Source organism: Protopterus annectens, chromosome 4.part0 (assembly GCF_019279795.1).
Source record: "Protopterus annectens isolate FY-2018-M chromosome 4.part0, PAN1.0, whole genome shotgun sequence".
Taxonomy (NCBI): Eukaryota; Metazoa; Chordata; order Ceratodontiformes; family Protopteridae; genus Protopterus; species Protopterus annectens.
Window position 1 is genome coordinate 510,471,066 of NC_056733.1, and position 27,363 is coordinate 510,498,428.

The window sequence follows — 27,363 nt, forward strand, 5'->3', positions numbered from 1 at the left end:
GTATCTTCCCTTATATTCTCAAGGATTCTTGGGACTTTCTGGATAAAATAAGGACAATTAAATTTAACCCTGGGGATACATTTGTCACTATGGATGTTTGTAATCTTTTTACAGTAATACCTCATGAAAAGGGTCTTGAGTGGTTGGAAGAACAGTTATTTTATACCAATTTATATGATCAAAATAAAATTAATGCAATAACAAAATTAATGGAAACCGTATTAAAAAATAACTATTTGTACTTCGAAGGAGCATATTACCGACAAATAAGTGGGGTTGCCATGGGGGCAGCATGTGCCCCCATGTTTGCTAATTTTATTATGACTTTTTGGGAGTTAAATTATTTATTTAATACGGAATTTTATACACATATTAAATGTTATGTACGTTTTTTGGATGACTTATTTATTATATGGAACGGAGAACAATCTGAGTTGAACGCATTTTTGGAATACATGAATAACAACGTTTGGTTCTTAAAGTTCACATATGAATTAAGTAAAGAAAGTATTACCTATTTGGACATAAAATTAACATATGATGAAATTGATAATGTGATTAAATCCAATATTTATAGAAAATCAACCTTTTCTAATTCTTACTTACACTTTGACAGCTGGCACCCTGACCACCAGAAAAAGGCGGTTGTAAAGGGACAGATGGTCAGGGCTGCCAGTATGGTCAGTGATGAGATGGATTTTGTCAATGAAATACAATTTATTTTATCTTTATTTTTAAATAGAGGTTATCCAGAAGATTTTTGTATAAATATCTCCCAAGAAGTGAAAAATAAAAGACAGAATGGATTTTATAAAGCTATATTGAATGACAATTAAAGTATGGTTACGAATGGAATTAATATTAATAATTATGGACATTTTAATTCTAATACAATACCTTTTTATATTACTACATTCAATGACACATCCTATGTTATGAAAACCATATTAAAGAAAAATTGGAATTTAATAAGATTGGACAATACCTTAGGTACGTTTTTTTAAGGGGAATATTACATATATTTATAGAAAGGATATGTCATTTAAGGAAATGTTTGAGAGTGTAAGTTCACGTGGAATCAGTAGGTCCAACAAACAAGTTGGAAATTATAAATGTGGCAGGTGTTCCACTTGTGTCCATATGTTGAATACTGGTACAACAGTAACAGTTAATAAATGTATGATTAGGTTTCAAGAACATATTAACTGTTATACAACTAATGTTATATATATATCGCAGTTTGTCAACACTGCGAAGCCTTTTATGTTGGTAAAACCAGTAGACATTTGAGAAATCGAATTATGGAACACCTGTCAGATATTAAAAATACCAAGCATACTAATGCATTAACTAGACATATAATACAGTATAAAAATCATCAATTTAAGTTTTTTGGTGTTTCACATCTTATGAATGATGCACAGGGCAAGATTATTAAATATAATTTGGATATATTAGAATTAAGGATGCAGATTTTACTTAATGCTCACCAATATCCTGGGTTAAATGAAATGGTTAGCATAAAACCCATTTTGAGACTTAGTAAAATTAAAGGGAAGTAATATTATACTGCTTTGAGTTAACATTGAATACATCAAGTGTTATTCTATGTGGTCTACACACACATATATATATATATATGTATATATGTATATATATATATATATTTTTTTTTTTTTAAAAATATATTTTTTATATTTTAATTTTTCAATATTTATATGTATATATTTTTAACATGCACTTTATATGATGGTATTGTAGAGATGGTTTTTTATGTGTAGGTATGTTATATTATACATGTTTTTTACTTATTCATATGTGTATATATATTTACAATTTATTTATTTTTTACATTTGGATACATTTACATACATTCATATGGAAGTATACACAATTTTAACAATTTCAAGTATTTTTTTTTGAATTAATTGATTAATTGTTTAATTAATTCATGATATAATTGATTATGTATATTTAAGCGGCTTCAGTTTTGTTGTAACTTGTGTTTTGATGAAGTCCGGGGAGCCGGACGAAACCTAGGTCGACGCAAGTTGTGTATCGTTTGGTTCATATAATAAACTACAAGTTTGAGCGTTTCATTGACCTGGAATTTTTCGATATTATTTATTGGATTTATTGTGGGCAATATTGTCTTCAGCTACCTTCACTTTGACTGTGTGCCTTTCCTTTATACTGTTTTGAGCAATATACTCATCCAGAGAAATAGCTTACAGTGGAAACAAGTCACAGTGTCCATTTTTTTTTTAAATCTCATGGATGTGCACAAGTAGGAGGAAAAATTAATTAAAGTAAGAGACCTCAGAACCTTTTGTATGTCCTTTCATTGCCCATGGAATACAAATCCACCAAGTGGTGAAGTGCAGAGTATAGAAAACCTTTAATAAAACTAAGAATCTCAGACCTTGTTTGAGTATGGGCAGATTGAACCTATGGTGTAAAGACTATAACAGTGTGGAGTAGTGTCCTGGGATAGCAATTTTTATTGTACTGCAGATTATAGAAATTTTGTTAAATGCAGACCAAGTAGAGTATCAGTACCTTGTTGTTGTGAGGTAGCTGCAGTAAGAGGAAGAATGTTCCTGGTCCCAGAGCATGGTCCTAAGGTACTCCAGTCTGGGGTCTTCACTGCCAAGCTTCTTCCTGAGTCTAGGAGTTACTGACGGCTCTTCTGTTCAGATTCTTCCTCTCTTCAGGTTCTAGGTAGTGAGGTCAGGGTACTTCTTTTTAGATTCTTCCTCTGTTTAGGTTCCAGGTGGTGAAGTTAGTGCAAAAGAGAGCTATATAGCTCTGTGGCTGGCTAGATAAAGGACTAGAAACTCAGAAGTATCAGGTGGAAGGGCAGTTAACCAGTCTCCTGAGAGAGGGAGTGGTGCCATGGGGCCTGGGGTCAGGTTAGATGATGTAAGAAGCTGATGTAATTAGTATGGATGTGGGCTGTCATTCAAACCTAGGAGGCTAGTGTTTGTCCTCCTTTTTCTCATTCCTAATACCAGAAGGAAAGGCCAAGCCCCAAATGAGTGGTAGAAAAAAATTCAAATAACTGAAAGTTGCTGTTTAAGTTTGCACAATCTTGACAGTTGCTTTTTGGATTTATACACATGCGGTGGTGGTGCTGCAGTAGTGCTGTCGCCTCACAGTAAGATGTTGTCCTGTTCGTTTCTCAGAGCGTCTTCTGTCTGGAGACATGCGTGAATGGGCGTACCTTCGTTGAAGGTTGTGCGTCAGGGCTGGCAACTCGGCACGTAAAAATCTACTGCCAATCATTAGCGGACCGGAGTTCCGCTGTGGCGACCCCTAACCGGGAAAAGCCAAAAGAGACAACAACAACACATCTAGAGATCACAAAACAAGAGAAAACACAGCAAAACAAATAAAGTAAGCAGAGTGGCTTGTTTCCTGTGTTACTAATTCATCAGATAAACCATACCAAGGTAGATACAGCGGTTTACAAATCTAATTTCTTGACTGGCTTTTTCATGTTAACAGCAGCAGTTAGGGTTAAATAGCAGATGTTCTTCGTGTTTCACTGTTGCAGTCATTACATTTGGGTAATCCTGCTGGCAGGTTGCCTTCAGTCGGCCTGAATTCCAAAGTCTTGGGTCCTGCGTTGGTTGCTGTCGCCCCTTCCCTGACATCAGGTCGTCAGGGGTATAAAAGATGCAGCTGACGCCATTTTCTTCAGTCTTTCTTGCCGCGCGGTGCCCGAAGCAGAAGCAGTTCGCAAGTGCCGGTCGGCCGACTCCTGAGATTTTGTTGCTCGAGTTTCAGATCCGAAGTCTTCATTAAAAAATAAGTACCCCGTTGGGGAAACTTTTTCTTGCTCCAGACCGATGTCAGAAAAAGTTAATAATTGCATTTCTTGTGGGAAGCAAATACCTCATAAGGACCTTCATTCTTACTGTATTCCTTGCCTAGGCCCTGACCACGACGTTTCTAGTTGTCAGTTTTGTGCCAGATTTAACCAACGCACTATTAAGCATCTGTATGATTTTGCACTAAGCTATTTTGGGAGCAGATTTAATTATACAATGTTGTCGGATAGGCATCCGACTACCTAAGTTCACAAAATGCGCAAAGAAAAAGACAGGCAACTGAGATCCAAAACCGATGGCGCTTCTCCTAAGCCAGTTGCCGGTTCGCCGGTTCTCAGTGAGGCACTTTCGCAGCCCCTGACGCCCGCTACTTTAGAGTTGCAGGCCGCTACCGACACCCACGTGGAGTCAGGCCGCTTGAAACTCAAGGTATTGGAGCCTCGGAGACTATTCCCTCAGATGGGTCCGGAGCCACTGAGCAGGTATCGGCTTCTGAGGGTGTATTCAGACCTAAACAGTTGTACATTAAACCGACTTCAGCTTCAAAGGCAAAGACTAAAGCACCTTTAAAAACAAAGAAACAAGTTCACCAGCCACATGGACAGGCCTCCATGCCCAAAAAATAGATGCTTAGAATGGCCGAAGACTTAAATACCTTGATTCCCCCTCCTGATAAGAGGCCTAGGCAAGAGACAGACTATGACTCTTCAGATCAGGTTTCCATTTCCTCTGATTCTTCTTCTGATTAGGAATGTTCTCTTCCCCCTTATGAGGATTCTGATGCTGAAGAATCTATTCCTTCAGCTTCTCCTCCTGAGGACTATTCCTTTGGGGAAACCTTGCATACCATGAGGGAGCATTTCCACTGGGAGAGCCAAGATTTTTCAGAATCTAAGAAGAGTCTCAGGGACTTCCTTCTACTGCCTCAACACAGACCTCTAGCTATTCCACCTGTGTTAGATATTGTAGATGATGTGTTTACAGAGTCTAGTCTGACCCCTGACTCCTTACCTCCAGCTCCTGTTAAGCCTGACAGATGCCACAGGGTCCCTGACTCTCACAAATTCCTTTTCAAAAACCCTGCTGCAGACCCAAAAACTATTTCTCAGGGTCACAAAGGGGTTAAGGCTTCCACTGCAAAAAAACTCTGCCCCCTCTGACAGAGATTCTAGGGCATTGGATAGATGGGGAAAAAAGATTTACACATCTGCTACTTTGGCTATAAAGGCTTTAAACTGCCAATTTCATATGCTCAAATATCAGCAATATGTCATGACACTGCTTAAACAGAAAATGTTGGTAAATTCTGAATGTGCATATAACAAAGAAATGCAGGATTTATTGCATGCAGCTGAACAAGTTGGAAAGCATACTTTACAATGTGGTTTTGATTCTTTGGAGGCCTCCTGCAGGGCCACTGTTACGGATCCTGTAATTAGGAGGCACGCTTGGAACAAAATCTGCCTGATCATGTCAAAGCTAAATTATTAGATGCACCATTACAGCATGATATCTTGTTTGGTGTTAAGGCAGAAGAGGTGTTAAAGAAAATGGAGGACAAAGCTAAATCTATGCAAACGGTCAAAGATTTTTTTTACAAGTACAGCCACCTTGGTTTAGCAGACACTGGCCTACAAGGAATTAGTCCTTTCCAGTGTCAGACAGACCTCAAAGGGGCAGATCCAGGTACCCTAGAGGCAGATCCCAGCCGCAAGGTTCGTACAGGTCTAAGCAATGGGGGGTGCTTCTACCTCCAATAGTAGAGAAGACAAATCACAACCATACAGGAAACAGTCCCAATGACTTCCCCCTGCCAGCACCAAGCACTTATCTACTGGCAGCACCCTTAGGGGGAAAATTAACACATTTTCTGAAAATTGGCACATTATAACCCAGGACAAATGGGTTCTAAACATAGTGTCACAAGGCTACAAGTTTGACGTCCATACCCTGCCAAGGGCACACGGTTGGCCAGACCTGCCAAATCAATGGGCAGAGGCTCAAAAACAAATCTCATCCCTCATGGACATGGGGGCTATTCAACAAGTGCCACAGCAAGAGCAGGGACAAGGATTTTACTCAAGATTGTTCTTGGTACCCTGAAAGGACAAAACATGGAGACCAATACCGGACCTATCTATTCTAAACACTTTCCTGGTTCAAGATGTTGACCTTACAGCAGCTTCTGCCCATGCTGGGCAGAAAGGCTTGGCTGGTCACTTTAGACCTAAAAGAGGCATATCTGCATGTCCCAATCAGACAATCATGCAGGAGATACCTCAGATTCAAGGCTGGTTCAAAGCATTACCAATTCTCTGCACTGCCCTTTGGCTGATCTACTGTGCCCAGGGTCTTCACAAAGTGCCTGGCACCAGTAATTGCTTTCTGCAGACAAAGAGGAATACAAATATATCCTTACTTGGATGACTGCCTCATTCAAGCAGAGAACAAGGATATCCTACTACAGCATCTGACGTTTCTGAAAAGACTTTTAACATGCCTAGGGTACACAGTCATTGAAAAGAATTCAAAACTAGTACCCTCTCAAGAGATAATATTCCTGGGAGCAAGCTTCAATACAACTGTCCAAATGGCTTATCTCACACCAGACAAACAAAGGCAACTGACTACCTATTTCAAGGAAATGGCAACAAAGACCCAGTTATCTGCAAGAAAAATTCTGCAAGCTTTGGGCTTCATGGCATCTTGCATCCTACTAATTCCATATGCAAGACTGCATATGAGGAAACTTCAGTGGTACCTAAAAAGTGTCTGGACACAACATTGCCACAGCCTGGAAACAGTGATTACTCTCATTCCCTGCCTGCAACAGGAGTTTTGATGGTGGGCAAAGGCTTGTCACCAAAACAAGGGACAGCCATTCACACTTCCCCCAGCCAGGCAGAACCTAACAACGGATGCATCAGATTATGCCTGGGGGGCTCACATGGCAGGAAGAGGCATTCAGGGCACCTGGCCCTCAAATCAAATGCATCTACATATCAATCAAAAAGAGATGCTAGCTGTTCAAAATGCCCTGACAGCCTTCAAGGACCTAATTCATCCGGGAAAACTACTGATAAAGACAGACCATACCACGGTCATGTGGTACATAAACAAGCGGGGGGGGGCACACATTCCTACCCCCTTTGAAGACTAGCCATGACTTTATGGGGCACAGCATTGACTTACCAAGTTCATCTGCAGGCACAATTCCTGCCAGGAAAGGACAATACTCTGGCAGATGAACTAAGTAGAAACCTCATGAATCCCCACGAGTGACACCTGGATCCACAAGTCCAGCATGATGATAAAGAAATGGGGACACCCGGACATAGATCTGTTTGCCTCCCCTCACAACTATCAACTAAAAAGATTCTGCATAAGGACTTATCACAGACAAGCATGGAAAGTGGACGCCTTATCTTTCAGCTGGAAAAATCTATCAGTATATGCCTTTCCTCCACTGCCTCTCCTCCCCAAGGTACTCCTAAAGGTGAGACAGGAAAAAACAAAAATGATTCTGATTGCCCCAGACTGGCCACGCCAGTACTGGTATCCAATCTTAAGGAACTTGTCTCAATGCCCAGTCTGGACCTTACCTCAAATACCTCACCTACTGTCCCAACAAAACAATCAGATTCTGCACAGCCAACTCAGGACTCTAAACCTGGCAGCATGGCAGATAATGTAGCCATACAAAACACACCTCTCAGTAAAGCTGTGATGGATGTCATTTTGGAAGCCAGAAGGCCTAGTACTAGAAAATCCTATGCAGGAAAATGGAAGAGGTTTTGTGCTTGGAACCAAGCTCAAAGAACTGACACAGCTGTACCAAATATTCCTCAGGTTTTGCACTACTTAACTGAGATGCTGGACAAAGGCCTATCTTTTTCATCAATTAAAATTCATGCCTCTGCCATTTCAGCTCATTACAATACAGAGCCACCACTCTTTTATCATCCTTTATTAAGACAGTACCTCAGAGGAGCCAAAAATTTACGGCCTCCAAGGAGACCACCAATGCCTGCATGGGACCTCAACTATGTATTGGAAAAACTCACCCTACCTCCTTTTGAGCCAGCTGCTACTGCGGATATAACGTTTTTATCTTGGAAAACAGCTCTGCTCCTAGTAATAACTTCTGCAATATGAGTGTCAGAGCTACAGGCTGTTATGGCTGTGGAACCTTTTACCATTTTTTATCCAGACAGAGTCTCTCTGAGGACAAATCCTACATTTATGCCTAAGGTGGTGTCCAGTGTAGCCCTTAACCAAACTATTCATTTGCCAACTTTTTATCCAAATCCACAGAACAAGGGGGAGAATATTCTGCATTCTTTGGACGTACACAGACAACTTAGATTCTATTTGGACAAAACTAAAGTTTTCAGAAAGACAAAACAATTACTAGTGGCATATGCTGCAGGATCACAAAGAAAGTCCATTTCCAAGCAGACTATTTCAGAGTGGATAGGTCACTACATTAGCTTCTGCTACTCTCAGTATGGCAAGCCAGTGCCTAAGGACATTAGGCCACATTCAACCAGAGCGGCAGCCACTTTGGCAGCCTTTCTCAGGGGAGTACCAACCAAAGACATTTTAGAGGCTGCTACTTGGAGTTCAGTGCACATCTTTACAAAGCATTACAATCTGCCACTTAACTCTATAGCCAAATTAGGCTTTGCCACTGCAGTTCTGCAAGGCCTCATAGCCGCTCGTAATATTGTTTAGCTCCAGCCCCCCAACCATAGCTTTTTGGACTCTACCCAAATGTAATGACTGCAACAGTGAAACACGAAGAAAATAGTACAGTTGTGTACACTTACCATAAATGTAGATGTTTGAGTGTATTCACTGTTGCAGTCCAGGTTACCCACCCGCCATCCCCCTTACTTCTGATGGAACTTATCTTTACTTCTCTGATCTATACAACCTATGTGGCGTATTTGCTTGTAGATGAAGGTAAAGTTTATTTTGGTGCATGTATATTTTATTTATTTATATATATATATATATATATATATATATATATATATATATATACATACCTATCCTACCCTTTTGGGGGCACCTGATATCTGGGGCAAGAAAAACTGAAGAAAATGGCGTCGGCTGCATCTTTTATACCCCTGACGACCTGATGTCAGGGAAGGGGTGACAGCAACCGATGCAGGACCCAAGACTTTGGAATTCAGGCCGACTGAGGGCAACCTGCCAGCAAGATTACCCAGTTCCTCTTTGCTAATGTATTACTTCTTTCTAGATGGTTTACCAATGTCCCTGTGGATATCAGCCTTGCATTTGCTCTCATACGTACTCAGTGTGGGATACACAGTGGACAAAAGTCACTGGGCTTTTTCCATTTTATACCATAAAAATTTTTTATCAGTGTTACATCCATCCTTATTTTTTCACTGAACATACAGTTTAACATCTATCACTGTTTTTACCAAGTTACTTCTGTTAAAAGGTATTAAAGTCAGGCCCTTACTTAAGATTTCCTGGTTTAGCTTAGTCGGTGTTTTGTCGAGTAGTTCCAGATCTTAGTCTTGTTTTGCTGATTCTGGTGGGTCCCCTCTGTTGTGTTGGTCTTTCCAAGTCCATCAGCTCCCTGACCCCTTTCCAGGACCTGTTTCTCTGTTGTTGATGCCTCTGTGGAGACCTCTGAGTCGAGGTGAAGGGCTGCTCTGTTGTGTGCCTCCCTGTTCGGGTCTAGTGGTTCTGGTTGTTGGGTGTCTCCCTGTATGGTGTTATCCTCATGTCCTGTTGCCTGATGTTTGTATTGGGTGCATCTAGGTTGAGTCCAGGTTTCTGGTGGTCCTGGTGAAAATCCTGCTTGTTATCTCCTTCCATGTCTCTCTGGTTAGCAGTTGGTCTGCCAAGCTCCTTTGTGTTTCAACATGATGCTTGGGGTGATGGTTAGGTTTGTCATGCTTCCAGTGAAGAGCAAAATGTTTCACACTATTGTGTCTAGGTGGGTATCTCCTTCTCCTGGTCGAAGAATGATTTTTTTTGGTTCCTGCTTGTCCCTTAAGTCCCTCCTAAGTTTTTGCATTTTCTTTTTTTTTTTAAACTTTTATTGAATTATCACTTGTGACATAGGCACATTTATAGAAAAGTAATCAAACAGTATTAATAAGTTAAAATTAACAAACATTATACTTCACATATATATCCTATAACCTAAGCAACATTACATAAATTAGTCAATTCCTGCCCCTTTTTATTAAATAAGAAACATCTTTATTAAACCATCACTTATGACATAAGCAATCATATATTTATATAAATGAAAACAAGTGAAGAAAGACAAAAGGAGAAACTGTTGCAAAACACAAAGATGCCAAACAGGAACAAAAGGATGAGCCACCACTCCACAGTAAAAAATGCACCTATTCAGGCCAAATTCAATAAAACCAATTCTGGACTTTATTGAAGATAATAAAACAAATGATAAGTGTTTTCGTCCTGACCACTTCAGAACTTCATCAGATAATGAATTAATTTACACCATTTAGATTTAGTTTCAACAGAGAGCTAATGGAAATTTACGGTCAGTTTAATTAAAGAACCAAATTTACGAACGTTTGTATGATATAAAATCAAAAAAAGATACAAATGCACTTAGTAAACACATTATGGAAAATACTGGTCACTCTTCATTTCACTGTCATTGACAGTATTAAAACAGAGCCTCGAGGTAGTGCATGGTTACTTTTGTTAGAAAGGAAAGGTTTACTGGCAACTGCGTCTCAATGCATCAATTTGGCCAGGCTTAAATGAACACATTTCCATTAGCTCTCTGTTGAAACTAAAAGCTTTAGAAAGATAACAGTGTTTTTTTTTTTTAAATTTGTATTTCTTCTGTACTTTTAAATTATATATTTTATTATGTTTTTAGAATACAACTTGAATTTTCCACATTTATTTATGCATTTTAACCAGTTTTCATATATAAAGCGTGTTTTTTTACATGATTTTTCTTTAAGGGGGTGTGTCATTTTAAATAACTTTTAGTGATTGTTTTACCCAGTTTCCTCTGTACTATATAAATAGTTTGTGTAAATTAATTAATTATCTGATGAAGCTCTGAAGTGGTCAGGACGAAAGCGCTTAACATTTGTTTTATTTTCTTCAATAAATCCAGAATTGGTTTTATTGAATTTGGCCTGAATAGATGCATTTTTTACTGTGGAGTGGCTCATCCTTTTGTTTGTGTTTGTCATCTTTGTGTTTTGCATAAATGAAAACAAACCACACCGACACAATCCTGGTTGCATGCATTTTATATCACATACCATACTGACACACACACAGTTGCAAACATTATACATGACTTATATACCCAGTCGTTTTCAGTCAAACATTACATGGCTCTTTTAAGTCCTGCCTTCTTTTAAACCTCATTCCTCCCCTGTATGTATTGTTCCCACAGTTCCCATTTTTATTCCTATGTAGTTTGCTCCTTCTTTTTTCTAAAGATCTCAGTTCCAATTGTTTTATCTCTGTTACTATAGTCATTGCTTCTAATGTAGTTGGTTTAGATTCTGATTTCCATATTCTAGTAATTGCTTTTTTGGCACCCACTATAATTAGAGAGAGCAAGGCCTTACCATGTCTAGGCAATTCCAATTTCATGTCATAGCTCAGAAAAATCATCTCCTCTGACACACCAGTCTGCCCACCCAGCATCTCCAACAGTACATCCTGCATGGAATCCTTAGTCTGCCAACTCACTGGAGTTCCTGTTACCTTATCGAAAAGCCATACTATCGAACGGCTTTTCATTGAAAAGGAAAAGTCGAAAGCTGAAAATAGCGAAAACGTGAATGAGGGAATTCTTTTCCTGGGAAAGAAACTGCTTGGTCATCCTTGTGAGTTTGCCCTTTTCCCCACTGTAGTGCAATCTCAGAGTTAGTTTATTATGTTGGGGGGTGTGGGGGAGTGAAGCCCCCCCACTTTATGTTTAGATTAGTGAGTAGTTGGTAGTAGGGCTAGCAATTTCTTTCCCAGGGAAAGAATTCACTCATTTGCATTTTCGCTATTTTCAACTTTCAACTTTTCCAGTTTGATGAAAAGCCATCAGTGTTACCCAACTCACTGCACTCGCAGAAAATATGTTCCTAATTATCTATCTGAGGAAAAATTCACTGCAGTCTACTTGGGGGGGGGGGGGGGGGCAAAAATCCTAAATCTTCTAGATTTTGTTGCATATTTGGTAGGCATACACACATTGTCCCACTGTTTCTTTTTGAATTTCTTCCCAATCCTTTCTAACCTCCTCTAATTGATTCTTATAGTTATTATGCAATATTTTATGTGCTCTACTAATTATTCCTTTTTTTCAATGGCATCTTCTGTTCTAGATTCTACTAAAAACTCTTCCAGTGCTGGTTTTCCTTTTATGACCCCTATTTCTTTCTCTTTGCCTGTACTCTGATATTCCTTGATAGGGAAGGCAATCTCTAACCTGCAGTCCACATAAATTTGTGGCATTTTCCCATTCTGTCATCTTTCCCATTCTAGTTATTTGCTCCCAATACTTTGGTTCCATTGCCAGTTTTCTCCAATAAATTCCAGCCTCCTCTTGCCTATTGTCTATATCCCTAATTGCAGTCATCCCTGTCTGCAGAATCTCTTTTCTCCATTCCCGTGTTGAAGTTTTTGCATTTTCTTCTCTTTAACTTTGTTTTCATAGTCAAGGAGTCTGCTTGCCAGATGGGGAGTCAGGGTTGTCCTTGCATAACTTCTGCAGGTTTAGGATGGTGCTGATAGTCGAATCCTGCTGCTGTTTTTTTCTGCCTAAGGAGGATCCCAATCAGCTTGAGTATAGCATCCTTTAAAACTGTGTCACATTCTCTGATTAAGTCCTCCTCCACAGTTTTAGGTGGAATATAAATACATGCCAGCGTAATCCTCATCCCTTACCAGTAGCCCTTTACTACCACAAATCTGCCATTATTAACTTTTTTTTCCCTCTTCTATCACTAGTGGAACTCCTCAGGCAGTTAATATAAGTGCTCTTCATTTCCTTTGTTTCTGACATTCTGTTGAATATCCATTCTGAAATTGTTTCTTTATCAAATTCACATGCTCAGTTCTTTCCAAATGTGTCTCCTGTAGTGTTGCTATGAGCATTGTGCATTTCTTAATATAATTAAATATTCTTTCCTTTTTGTTTGTACCTGTGAGACCAGTCACATTCCATGATGATATGGAAAGTGTTGCCATTGTAATAAGGAAGTTGTCATTCCTACCTGTTGTATATCACAGCTTTTTAAATATCTATTTCCAGCTTTTGTGATACATGCACCCACTAATGTTTGACAGGTTGATCCTTTATACAGTTTTTTTCTTATCAATATTGGAATCTGTGTCAAAGACTTTTTGTTTCAATGAAAACTCTGAAGCAAACAAACAAAAAACAGAGTTACCTCTACAACTTGTTAACTTTATACGAACACACAAAACTATGCACTTCAAATAATGAAGTTTAATCCTCCCAATAGGAACAATTGTCCCAGATAGACATGCCTTAACCAACCTAAAGTTGAGGTTATCCATGCTAAGTTCCATGTGCTTTTACTTACATTAATTGGTGTCTGCTCAATTTTTTTCTGTATTCCCTTTCCAGATTGAAAAACAATTGAATGCTTTTAGAAAACATTAACTTTTAGTTGTGAAGAAACAGCGCCCTGGCTTTTTTTTTTTACCCTGCAGTCAGCTTGTCTCCATGAAAATGTCAGTGAAAGAAATTATATATAATGCTTGGTCACAGGCTTCTAAAGACAAGCTAAAACATTTATTGCTAAAGGAAAAGTTTTTGTTATATTTAGTGTTCTTTTGTTTACTTGTTTCAATTTAAAACCTGTTATTAGATTAAGCCAAGAATCTTAATCCAGACATTCCCCTATGCAAAAGTAAGATAAAACACATTAGCTTTACTTATATTTTGATCTTTGTACTTTTGCACCCCATCCTCCACCCCAACAACCCAAGATTAGAGCTTAACTTTAGCATGCTTTTGTCTAGACTTTTTTTCTCTTTTTGCATTGTAATGCCTGCATTTCTTAATACTAAAAAAGAAGAACGAAAACAGGCATCTATTTACTTTAGTATCTTCTTCACATACAAGAACAACTAAATGTTTTGCTGTCATTCATGCAGTTTGTATCATGAAGGGATTCATAGAAATACTGTTAAGAACATAAATTGTGTTACTTAAGTTATCTTTTTCTTTCATCTTCCCCTCCCCTCAGTGTCCTTCCAAACATTAATAACATGAAGAGAGGCAAATGCCTTTCAGTTCCCCTCAAGTTCAACAAAGTTAACAAAAGTCCATTCTTTCCACTTTTTGTTATATAGCTGTATTTCACAAATCTGATTGATGCTTTGTAGTCTCACATTTATTATTCAGTAATTTCTGTGCTGCTGCTCTTCTTGTTCATCTCCATCTCCCAACTCCAGTCTGCGGTTCATTTCCAAGGTACTTCTGATTCTTCTAGTTAACTCATATGCTTTTTTTGTCTCTCAAACTTTTTTTGGAACAATAGCAAAGGCAAGGTCTGTATGTGTGCTTTATTATCAGATGAATGAGAAGCAGAGTCCCCTTCTGCTTGATAGCTCGCTTTTGGACAGCATATTTGTTTTTCTTCATTAACCAGTACCGCATCAAAAAATTACTTTGATCTTCCAGGATAAAATATTCTGAAGACAGCTTGGCTATAGCATCTTGAATGTCACACCTGTCTGTTGACATTCCCTGATTGCTGGAAGTCATTTGTTTCTGTTTTGCTTGTTGTACAGGGGATAATCATTTTTGACAAACACTCGATTGTCTCCAACCTTAATACTTTGCCCTTTTCTGCAGTTTTGCTAGGATCAACTCTCTTGCAGGTGGGTTTGAGACTTTATTAATACATGTCTTGGCTGCTTTCTCATGGTCAATTTTGGAGCATACCCACAGTGTGCCCTTTGACTTAACAGCTCCTGCTGTGGAGTACCAGTCCAGTTGCTTATTTTTGCATTTGTAAAATTAATACTCTTTTCTTTCTAGTTCTCAGTACAGCAGAAAATCTTAGATGGGTCCCTATGTGCTGTGTTCTCCAATTCTACCATTTTTTTAAACATCTCTTCTTGAGCAGTCTCGTAGTCAGCTAGCCTTTTCATTTCAGCCTCTGATTTTTGCAGTTTTATCAGGTCATCTGGATATCTGTTTTAAAGCTTCTTTCATTTTCCAGCCTTTTGTTATTTGAGTTGATATATTCCTTCAGTGTTTGGTTATTTTAATCAACTCTCAACACATTTGACTTCTTTTTTCCTCTTGATTACTGGAAGCCATGTCTTGCACCAAAGCTGCAGCTTGAACTGCTTTTGCTGAAGAGCTGCAGGATTCTTCCCATTCAATGTTTTCTCTTCACCTTTTTAGTTGATTTTCTTTCAGACTGTCTTAGTTACTTCTTTGCTGGCATTGAGGCAGTGTACTTACTAGCCAGTAACTGAATTTACTAAAAGTGACAGAGTTCCTGGCCCTTGTCTTTCAGTTTCTTTTTTCACACTGAGAGAGCTGAAGTTAAGCTGTTGATCAATGTGCCGCCATTTTGGAAAGGCCTTATTGCTGACTCTTGATCTGTTCCAAAATATTTTTACACTCCCTCCAGCTCAAGTTCCTTTATATCACATTCCTGTTGCAGGTTGATATTTTCTTGGTAATGCAGCTTTCCTTTTTTAAATGTTGCATTTGTACATTTAAGACCAAGTGTCATACTTGTATAATCTTTAAAAGTTTGAACCATCTGTAGTTGTGCTTTCTTGCCCTCTTCTGATGATCTCTACAGTTTTTAGTCATCCATAAAAAGTAGATGGGATACCTTTAAACAAGGTTAGTTTCTAGGAGCCAAATTGTAACCATAGCGTAATCTGTTAAGTAAAGAGTTTAATGGGGTAAGACAAAACATTGCTGACAAAGAGTCAGGCTTGAATAGTCCCCTTTGACTGTTTGTTCCTGGGATGATAATTCACTTTTTGCCATGGCTTAACTATAAAATAGTTTGCCACTGATGTTCATCATGCATACAGCTGCAGTCATAACAGATGGGTTATCCTGCCGTCAGGCGGGTCCTCGGTCGGCCGAATTCCAAAGTCTAGGTCCGGTGTCGGTTGTCGTCACTTCCTCCCTGACGTCAGTGCGGCAGGGGTATAAAAGAGGCAGCCGACGCCATTTTCTTCAGTCTTTCTTGCCGCACGGTGCCCGAAGCAGAAGCAGTAAGCAAGTGCCGGTCGGCCAGCTCCTGAGATTTACGAAAGTATTTCAGCCGAAGTCTTCTTGAAAGCTAAGTACCCCATTAGGGAAACTTTTCTTGCCTCAGACCGATGTCAGACAAAGTTAATAATTGCATTTCATGTGGGAAGCAAATACTGCATAAGGATTTCCACTCTTACTGTATACCTTGCTTAGGCCCAGACCACGAAGTCTCGGCCTGTCGTTTTTGTGCTAGATTCAACAAACGCACTATTAAGCGTCGGGCGGAGTTCGCCCTTCACTTTTTTGGCAAAAAATGTAATCATATTATGTCGTCGGATACTCCGACTCCAGTTTTGAGCAAAAAACGCAAAGATAAGGACCGGCATACGAGGTCCGCACCACCTACTGATACCACGCTAAGGCCGACTACTGGTTCTCCGGTACTCATCGAGGCGCCTACGCAGCCCCTGAGTACCGATGACAATGCATTACCGGTGTCTTCAGTACCCGAGGTCGCAGGCTCCTCGGCCCCCATTCCTACTACAGATACCGACGCCACTCCTGGCGGGGAAACTCAGAATTTAGACAGGCCTGCCATTTCTCAAGGGGTCTTCAGGCCTTCCTCCTTCTCTGTTAAAGCCTTCACTAAATCTAAAACAGCCATGAAAACAAAAAAACCAGGTTCCTCAGACACCCTCTCAAGGCACCATGCCTAAAAACAGATGCTTAAAATGGCTGAGGATTTGATTACTCTTATCAGGGGTTCTCAACCCCCCTCTGACAAAAGGCCCAGATTAGAGGAAGACTACCCTTCCTCAGATCAAGCTTCTATTACCTCAGAACTATCTGAGGACCAGTATTGTGCCTATTCTCCATTCGAAGACTCTGACGCAGAGGAGTCTATTCCCTCGGTCTCCCCTCCTGAGGACTTCTCTTTTGGGGAAACCCTGCATACATTCACTGGGAGGGCCAAGATTACTCAGATTCCAAGAAAAGGCTCAGGGAATTTCTTCTACTCCCCCAGCATAGGCCTCTGGCTAATCCCGCCTGTTTTAGATATATTGGATGATGTGTACACAGAAGCCAGCCATAATCCTGATTCTTTGCCCCCTGTTCCTGTTAAACCAGATGGGTATTACCGGGTTCCTGATTCTCACCAGTTCCTATATAAAAGTCATACTGCTGACCCAGAAACTATTTCACAGGGTACCAAGGGAATTAAGGCCTCTACTGCTAAAAACCCATTACCTTCAGAGAAAGATTCCAGATCTTTAGAAAGGTGGGGGAAAAAGGTGTACACCTCGGCCACTTTAACCATGAGGGCATTAAACTGTCAGTTCCATATGTTAAAGTATCAACAGTTTTTGATATCTCAGCTGAAAAGCAAAATGACACAACCAGAGCAACCAGATTTAAAAGAGTTGCAGGATTTGTTGCATGGTGCAGAGCAAGTGGGTAAACATACCTTGCAGTGTGGTTTTGATGCTTTAGAGGCCTCATGTAGAGCTGCTGTTACGGGTCTGTTATACGTAGGCATGCTTGGCTCAAAGAGCAAACCTTACCAGATCATGTCAAAGCCAAATTATTAGATGCACCTCTTCAAAAAGATGTATTGTTTGGTGTTAAAGCAGAGGAGGTGCTAAAGAAAATGGAGGAAAAAGCGAAATCAATGCAAACAGTGAAAGATTTCCTGCAAGTACAGCCTCCACGTTTCAGCAGAAACTGGCCTTCAAAAAATTGGTCCTTTCCAGCCACGGACAGACCTCAAAGGGGCAGATACAGGCGTCCAAGGGGTAGAGGGCAACCTCAAGGATCTTTTAGAGCCAGACAGTGGCAAGCACCAACCCCAAGAGGTGGAGAAGATAGATCACAGCCTTTTAGAAAGCAGACACAATGACTTCCCCCTACACCTGCCAAGCAAAGCTTTAATGGCAGCACCGTTGGGCGGAAAACTGACATTATTCTCAAAAAATTGGCATATTGTTACAAAAGACAAATGGATTCTGGACATTATAGACAGAGGCTACAGGTTCCACTTTCACACCCTTCAAAAAATGAGACACATGCCAAACCTGACACAAAATCAAAGGGCAGAGGCACAAAAACAAATTTCAGCTCTCATGGACATGAAGGCAATTCAAGAGGTACCTGCAAAAGAACAAGGTCAAGGGTTTTATTCCAGACTATTCCTGGTACCAAGGAAGGACAAAGATTGGAGGCCTATCTTAGACCTATCCATCCTAAACACATATCTACAGGTGCCAAAATTCAAGATGCTCACATTACAGCAGCTTCTTCCCATGCTGGGCAAGGAGTCTTGGCTGGTAACATTGGACCTCAAGGAGGTATACCTGCATGTCCCTATCAGACAAGATTGCAGAAGATACCTCAGATTTCTTGCAGGTTCAACCCATTACCAATTCTCTACATTGCCCTTTGGCTTATCTACTGCGCCCAGAGTGTTTACGAAATGCCTGGCATCAGTAATCGCCTTCTGCAGACTACAAGGGATACAAATCTACCCATATCTGGATGACTTCCTGATCCAAGCAGACAGCAAGGACATACAAATGCAGCACCTGGCGTTTGTAATAAAACTGTTTAACTTCCTGGGATACACAGTCAAAAAAAAGAAATCAAAACTAATACCCTCTCAACAAATAATTTTCCTGGGTGTCAACTTGGATACAACCACCCAGATGGCCTACCTCACGCCAGACAAGCAAGGGCAACTGTCTCAATACTTCAGAAAAATGGCAACTTACACCAGGCTAACTGCAAGGAAAGTCCTGCAGGCTCTGGGATTCATGGCATCTTGCATCCTACTTATCCCATGTGCAAAGCTGCATATGAGGAAACTTCAGTGGTACCTAAAAAACTTATGGTCTCAACACAGCCACAGCTTGGAAGCAATTGTACCACTCATTCCATGCCTTCAAAAGGAATTTATGTGGTGGGCTCAAGCTTGCCAAAGAAACACAGGTCTTCCTTTCTGTGTACCTCAAGCAACTCAGATCATCACAACAGACGCCTCAGACTACACCTGGGGAACACACATGACAAATCACTGCATTCAGGGAAAATGGGCACAGAAAGAGGAGCTCCTTCACATCAACCAAAAGGAAATGCTAGCCGTGCAAAAGGCTATTATGACCTTCAAAGACCTTCTGCATCCAGGCCAGCTATTGATAAGGACAGACAACGCCACAGTGATGTGGTACATAAACAAACAGGGGGGATCTCATTCATACCCCCTGTGCAGGCAAGCCATGACCCTATGGAACACAGCACTGGAATTGAAAATTCAACTACAGGCACAATTCTTGCCAGGGAAGGAAAACACAATGGCAGACAACCTAAGCAGAAATATGACAGATCCACACGAATGGAAGTTGCATCCTCAAATTTTCACAAAGATAACTCAGGCATGGGGACAGCCAGACATAGATCTCTTTGCTACACACAGAAATTGCCAGTTGAAAAAATTTTGTTCAAGGACCTATCATCCACAGGCCTGGAAAGTGGACGCACTTTCCTTCAATTGGGCAACATTGACAGTCTATGCCTTCCTGCCTCTTCCTCTGCTGTCCAAAGTTCTATTAAAAGTCAGAGCAGAGAGACCGAAAATGATTCTCATTGCTCCAGACTGACCAAGGCAACACTGGTATCCGCTCCTGAAGAGCCTGACACATTCCCCACCATGGATCCTACCTCTAGTCCCTCTTCTGTTGTCCCAGCACAACAACAAAACTCTTCACAGCCATCTCAAGACTCTAAATCTAGCTGCATGGAGAATTCCTTGATTTCACAACAGTTTTTCCTCTCTAAGGAGGTGCAGGATGTCATCTTGGAGGCCAGAAGACCTTCTACTAGAAAGGCCTACTCCGCCAAATGGAAACGATTTTGTGCCTGGAATCAAAAGAAGGGACAGAATCCTTGGGTAATAAATATACCTGAAATTTTACAGTACCTAGCTGAGATGTTAAACAGTGGACTTTCCTTCTCCTCCATCAAGATCCATGCTTCAGCCATTTCTGCACAATACAACACAGATCCTCCTTTATTCTCTCATCCTCTCTTAAGGTGGTTCCTCAGAGGGGCAAAGAATATAAAACCCCCAAGGAAACTACCAGTCCCTGCTTGGGACCTCAACTTCGTATTGGAAAAGCTGACCCTTCCTCCCTTTGAGCCAGCTTCTTCATCAGAGTTACAGTACTTGTCATGGAAAACAGCCTTTCTAATGGCTATCACCTCTGCTCGCAGGGTTTCGGAGCTACAGGCCCTCATGGCTGTGCAACCATTCATCATTTTCCATCAGGACAGAGTTTCCTTACGAACCAACCCTACCTTTATGCCAAAGGTAGTATCCAGTGTAGCTTTGAATCAGACTATCCACTTACCTACCTTTTATCCTAATCCACAGAACAAAGGGGAAAGACTACTACATTCCTTGGACATTTACAGACAACTTCATTATTATTTGGACAGGACAAAGACATTCAGGAAATCTGAGCAACTCTTTGTGTCCTATGCTGCAGGTGCTCAAGGAAAGGCTATTTCCAAACAGACAATTTCAAAATGGATAGCCCACTGCATATGCTTTTGTTACTCATTCCATGGAAAAACTGTGCCTGCATGCATCAGATCCCACTCCACCAGAGCCACAGCTACCTCTGCAGCCTTCCTCAGGGGGGTCCCTACCAAGGATATTTTGGAAGCAGCCACCTGGAGTTCAGTGCACACTTTCTCCAAGCACTATCACCTCCCACTATACTCTAAATCTAGAGCGGGCTTTGCCACAACAGTCCTGCAGGGCGTCCTAGCCCCTCCTAATTCCACTTAGTGCCTGCCACCCTTACTTAGCTTTGGGATTCTACCCATCTGTTATGACTGCAGCTGTATGCACGATGAACATAGTACAGTTTTGTACCTACCATAAATGTAGATGTTCGAGTGTTCATACAGCTGCAGTCCAGGTTTCCCTCCCTCCAACACCTCTTAGGACAGGCCTTATGACAAACCCTTTTCATATAACCTTTTGGGGTACTCTTTTATGGTGTATTTGCTTGCAACTACTGTTTTTGATTTATCAACATTGCATTTTTGCATAAAATTATGTTTCCTTCCTTCTGGGGGCACCTGACATCTGGGGCAAGAAAAACTGAAGAAAATGGCGTTGGCTGCCTCTTTTATACCCCTGCCGCACTGACGTCAGGGAGGAAGCAACGACAACCGATGCCGGACCTAGACTTTGGAATTCGGCCGACCGAGGACGCGCCTGACGGCAGGATAACCCATCTGTTATGACTGCAGCTTTATGAGCACTCGAACATCTAAATTTATGGTAGGTACAAAACTTTACTTTTTATGGTCACTGTATTGTCCGTGTAGGGTGTGTCTTATACATGGTCCGAATTCCATTATCCATGACTGTGGGATGCTGTCCAATTTTTGTAATCTTTCAGTGCCATACTTAGATTCTTCCCCTTTTTACAACTGTCTTTTATGGTTTTATTTAGTAAGAAGTTATCCTTGGTTTCATATGACTTTCTTTTATTACTGTTTTGTTGGCATTTTTTTGTACGACTATAAAATTTGCATCAACTCCAGTATGGAATTTGTATACTGTTGGAAGTCAAGTTATTGGTACATAGTTTTTTTAGATGGCTTGCACGTTCACTGTGATGGGGAGTATTGTTCTTCCTGTTAAACAACCAGGTGTCTGTTCAGGATGTGCATATAAGTAATTCTTGCACATAGCTAAATCTTTGGGTAAAGATGTGTGTATGTTCAATCACAAATTAGACACTGCATTTGGGCCAGTTTTCCATTTAGAAGCTTTTCTTAATTTTGTCTCATTTTTCTCTGGCTGTTACTTCATCGCATTTCATATCCTCTACATTAGAGCTCCTAATTGTTTCTTTTAATTCGTCTGTACATTCAGTATCCTTGTTTTCAGCAGGGTCTTTATAAATATGTCTCCAAAATGTATGTACTTCTCTTTTAACACCTTGATTAAACAATCACTTAAGACATATGCAAATATACACTAATTGAAAAGAAAACAAACTATATTAACATTTTTCCATTTACATACATTATTCATCACATCTTTTCCTTTCTTTGTAACTTTCATCAGTCCATCATTACATACATTGCTGAATTTCTGCTTCCCTTAAACCTCACTTTTCCTCTTCCTGAACTTTAGTCTGCATGTATTGTTCCCACAGTTTCCATTTACTTGTATGTAATTTGCTCTTCTCCTTCCTTTCTCTAAAGATCAGTCATTCCTTAGTTACAGCCATGTACTCACCCAGTATTTCTGACAGAGTACTCTCTAGGGGATTTTTAAAATCTGCCAACTCATTATACTCACAAAACATATATTCCTAGTTGCCTCTTTCTTCCGCATCACATCCCCAACATTTGCTTTCTGCCGCAGGAAAAAAATTTTTGAAGTCTGCATGAGGTATAAAAATAACTGTGCAAACACTTCTAAGCAAAGATCCTAAGCACAGTGCACTTAGTTGCATACTTGGAAGACATACATATGTCCTCCCATTGTTGTTTTGTTAATTGCTTTTCCAGCCTCGTTTCCCAGACTTTTCTAACCTCCTCTAATTGATTCTTGTTGCAATATTTTATATGCCCTACAAATCATCCCTTTGTTAATAGCAGCTTCTGTTCTAGATTTAACCAAAAACTCTACCAGAGCAGGTCTTTCACTTGAGATTTGCTATCCCTTTCTGTTTGCCTATACTTTGATATCAATCCCTGGTAGTGAAGACAGTCTCTTGCCTACAGTTCACACATCACCTTGGCCTTATCCCACTCTATTATCTTTTATTCTTTAGTAATTTGCTCCCAGTAACTTGGTTCCTTTCCCTGTTTTCTCTAGTAAATTCCAGCTCCCTCTTGTCTTATGTTCTGTATCCCTTCTCACGGTTATCCATAATGGCAGAATCTCCTTTCTCCAGTGCTTGCTTAGTTCTTAGAATACCTTCTGCTACATTACTAATTTAATATTCTGTATGGTTCTTATTCTCCTTAAGGATCTGCATCCAAAAGCCCATTCTCTCTCTCTTTCTTGAACTCCTCCCCCTGCTTCATCATCTCCCCTTTCCATTTTGACTTCTAACCTTCTGCTTGTTTTATGTATATGAGCCTTAACTGTATAGCTCCAAAATATCCGTTCAAGTCATATAATCTTAAACCACCTTGTTCTTTTGGAAAGATTAACTTATCCCACCTAACTCTTCCCCTCACAGGTAAATTCCTTCACCTCTGTACTAATTATCGATCACAACTTCTCAGTTTGATAAAAATTCAGTTTCTCAGGTTTTGTTGTTATGTTTTGTTTAGTTTGTTGCCACATATCCTTGGCTGCCATAACAGAAGCTGTTTTAAACCATACTCCTAAATATTAAGTCGTACTGTGTCATACATATAGGTATTGCTGAAGTAGTTGTGTGAATTTATAGTTTACTGCTGTAGTCTTTGTTTTTTCTTCATTAAATTTATATCCCAAAAAGACTAGATACTGTTTCAGAATGTTAGATAACACTGAGATGTACTTTTCTGGATTTATCATGTATAAAATATCATCTGCAAATAAAGTCAGTTTTCCTTGATTATCATACCAATTATATACTTGCATTTCAGAGTCCCTTATTTTCTTTGCTAATGGCTGTAAATATAAAGCAGATAACTACCTACTTCTTTTTTTGGTGGTGTTTCTTTTCCTTTTGTTTTGCTTCCTAGTTCCTTGTAAAGCCATTTTGAGCCATCACTGAGTTGCTTATTTTGTAAGCTATCACTGAATTGCTTATTTTGTACTTTCCTTTTTATATTTATCTGCAGATCTTTTAAGTTTTGCTGCTTGTGTTGATATTTTTACTGTATTATTAGAAATAATATGTGTGTGATAAATCCTAATTTGTTAAATCCTGATTTGTTTTGGTACATGTTGCTTTTACCACTTCTCTCTTAGTCTTTTTGGTGATCTTTTCAATTTCCTATATTCTTCTAACAGTGATGATGTTGTTTCTTTCAGCTTTTCCCGGTTAGGGGTCGCCACGGGGGAACTCCGGTCCGCTAATGATTGGCAGAAGATTTTTACGTGCCGAGTTGCCAGCCCTGACACACAACCTTCAACGAAGGTATGCCCATTCATGCATGTCTCCACACAGAAGACGCTCTAGATGAGAATCGAACCGGACAGCTTCTTACTGTGAGGCGACAACGCTACCGCAGCACCACCACCGCAGTCATTCTTCTAACAGTGATGATACTTGTCTTAAATCCATATAATATAACAAAAAGAAACAAACAGGATATATTATTATGCAGCCAAACTAGTAACAGATTAAGTATAACCACACAAACAACAAAAAATAAGTAAAAGAAAGGAAGGGAACAAGCAGAATGCCACCATGGAAGCATCGAATAGAGAAAACTACAAAACAATTAAGACAAGCATCATCATTCTTCTAACAGTGATGATACTTGTCTTAATTGTTTTGTAGTTTTTTCTATTCGATGCTTCCATGGTATGCTCTGCTTGTTCCTTCCTTCTTTATTTTTTTGTTGTTTGTGTGGTTATACTTAATCTGTTACTAGTTTAGCTGCATAATAATATATCCTGTTTGTTTCTTTTTGTTATATTATATGGATTTATTTTAATAGTCCTGATCACTGTGTTCATCTGTTTTACCAATCTTCTAACATGTTGGGTTTTATTTACTTTCTTTCATCTATCTTAATATGTCTGTCCATCTTTTAAATAAAACAAGTCTTCCCTTACATAATTTTTTTTGGGCCTGAGAGCATCTTCTTTGCACGCTTTTTTTTCCGCAAGTATTCTACAGAACGATACCCATGTGGAGGAGCAGCAGTTGACGCAGGATGCGTTTCAATAGGATATATCTCATGTGGCCTGTGTGAAGACAGCAATGATAAAAGAATCCGCAGTGTAAAAATGGAATCAACTTGTGTTTAGTATCAATCACAGAGTCACTGAGACATTTCAGATATTGTTAAAAAAAACTGTTAAAAAGGCTATAGCTGTGATACCCTACATGACTATACTGATTTAGTTACAGGCTTGGGAATCTTGCTGGGATAGTATCACTTGTAGATAAAGCCTGATGCATTGCTAGTGATGTGTACTTCCGAAAAATTACCCAAACTATTGAGAAGTAGAATAGGAGCTAAAGAACTGAATTGCGTTACAGAAGTAAAGAAAGACAGAATCAGTATGTGTATTGCTAAGATCTGAGTAAAATGGTTGAAAGAGAACATTACATTACTTGTTGCTTAATACAGAGAAAATGGTCAAATGCAGTTGAGTTTTTTTAATTTAATATTAAAGCATAAAACTCTAAATTTCCTACTTTTATTGTGCTTTTAGGAAGGTGCAATTCCTTATACTTCTGCTTTGTATTTCTTTGACACCAAAGACATTCCACACAATTGTAACAGAAGCATTTATAGGATTGGAAGGTGTCATAAACAAAATTGATAGTCTTTTAGTGTGAGATTAGACCAGCAAATATGACCAGAGGTTGATGCAGCTTCTAAGCAGACTGTACCAGAATAATTTTAAGTTTAGTAAGAACTAATGTAAGATAACAGTGCACATCAAAAGTATATGCATTGCATTCTGACGTCAGAGGTTCTCAAACCTGATCCAATAAAAAATGCAGCAATTGTATAAATGCAAGGGCCAGAAAGTGATCAAGGCAGTACATGCATTTCTAGGAATGATGTAGTACCTTAAGAAGTTTGCACCTAGCATGTCTAATATAACTTTTTGTTTAAGAAAGCTGATGCAACAAAATGTAGTCTGGCGATGGAGCTGTGGCACAAAAAAGTTTTGGAGTACTCAAATCAGAACTGTAGCTGCTTGGCCTGTCTAGTGCCCACTGTGGCTCCCAGATCTAGCGGCTGTCAACTCTGTGCTGAAAAGCAGGAACAAAAAAGGTCTGTTTTCATATCTGGTGCTCCTTACCATGTCGAATGAACTCCTAAGAAGAACTAGAGAAGCAAAGAAAAAAGTCTTCTACTTTGAAAAACTGTAGCAAACTGCTTGCTATATGTAGTAGGCAGTTTACTACATACTGCACCGCACATTCAGTACCGAGCATAAAAGCAGTGTTTCTCTACCTCCAATCAGTATTGCCAGTTTGGAAATGAATGCATTATCAATGGCTCGGCATCTGCTGTTTGCACCCCTAACTCCTTACACCTGCCTCCTTTGGCCCACCCATGCTACACTTCTGACTTAAAGTAGCTAAAGATGATTGTTCATTATATTGCTGTAATGTAAAGAAGCCATTTCATTTGCATATAGATGCAAGTGAGAGTGACATAGGAGTTGAGACCCTGTAATATAATAGAGCAGTTGCCTGTGAGGCAAGAGCTTTCATATATGTATAAAAGAGATATATGCAATTAGAAAAAGAGCTGTTAAAAAGTGTATAGATTTGAGAAATTCCATGAATATATGGTAAAGAATTTCAGGTGGAAACAAACCTTTTCAAAGCATGTTCAAAAAGTTTTTGTACAAGACTCCTGAAAGATTACAGAGGATGATACTTAATCTATATAAGCAGGTTCTGAAAATAAAATACTGACCTGACAAGGATGTATACATAGAAGATATGCTGAGTTGAGCTTATTTATTAGGGAAGCATGAAGAATTGGAATCCATTGCACAATTAGCAATAAAATAAAAAGTCAAAGAATTTTGAAGACATACTAACTTAAAATGCAGCTATGGAAAGACATTAAAATGAAAGGCTGGCTTGAGGAAAAATCTTAGGTAAGGAAATAAATTCAGACTTACTTTTCTTTCAGGGAAATAAGTTTTGACTAAGGCTTAATGTTTAAAGCTGACCAAATAATAGTTGTTAGCTGAGAAAACAAATATAGCATCATGTAAAGAAAAAGCAAGACATATAATCTGTTGCTTTGGATTGTCAGCTCAGATATGTAATTAGTAAAGAATTGAGCCATCTACAGTACCTGCCAAGACTATGGTTTAATGGAAGAAATGTTGGCATGCCTAGTTCCTGATCATCTGTGAAGTTGAGTGAGCACTGATTTCTTTCATTTTGAACTGTGTATTATCTTATGTACTCTAAAATTGGATTGATGAACACGAAGTCTGAGTGCAATTAGTATATTAAAGCTTATGTTTTCTAGACAAGGAATACCTGGAGCCATGTCTGACAATGATCTGCAATACATAAGTCTGGAATTTGTAAGATTCATCCTTGAATG

General features: G+C 39.5%; 1 protein-coding gene across 2 annotated transcripts in view; it reads left to right on the forward strand.

The window, feature by feature from the left end:
• Nucleotides 1–27,363, forward strand: part of HECTD4 (HECT domain E3 ubiquitin protein ligase 4) — a 5,422,508-nt gene that overhangs the window by 3,414,897 nt on the left and 1,980,248 nt on the right. The gene's annotated exons all lie outside the window — the stretch shown is intronic.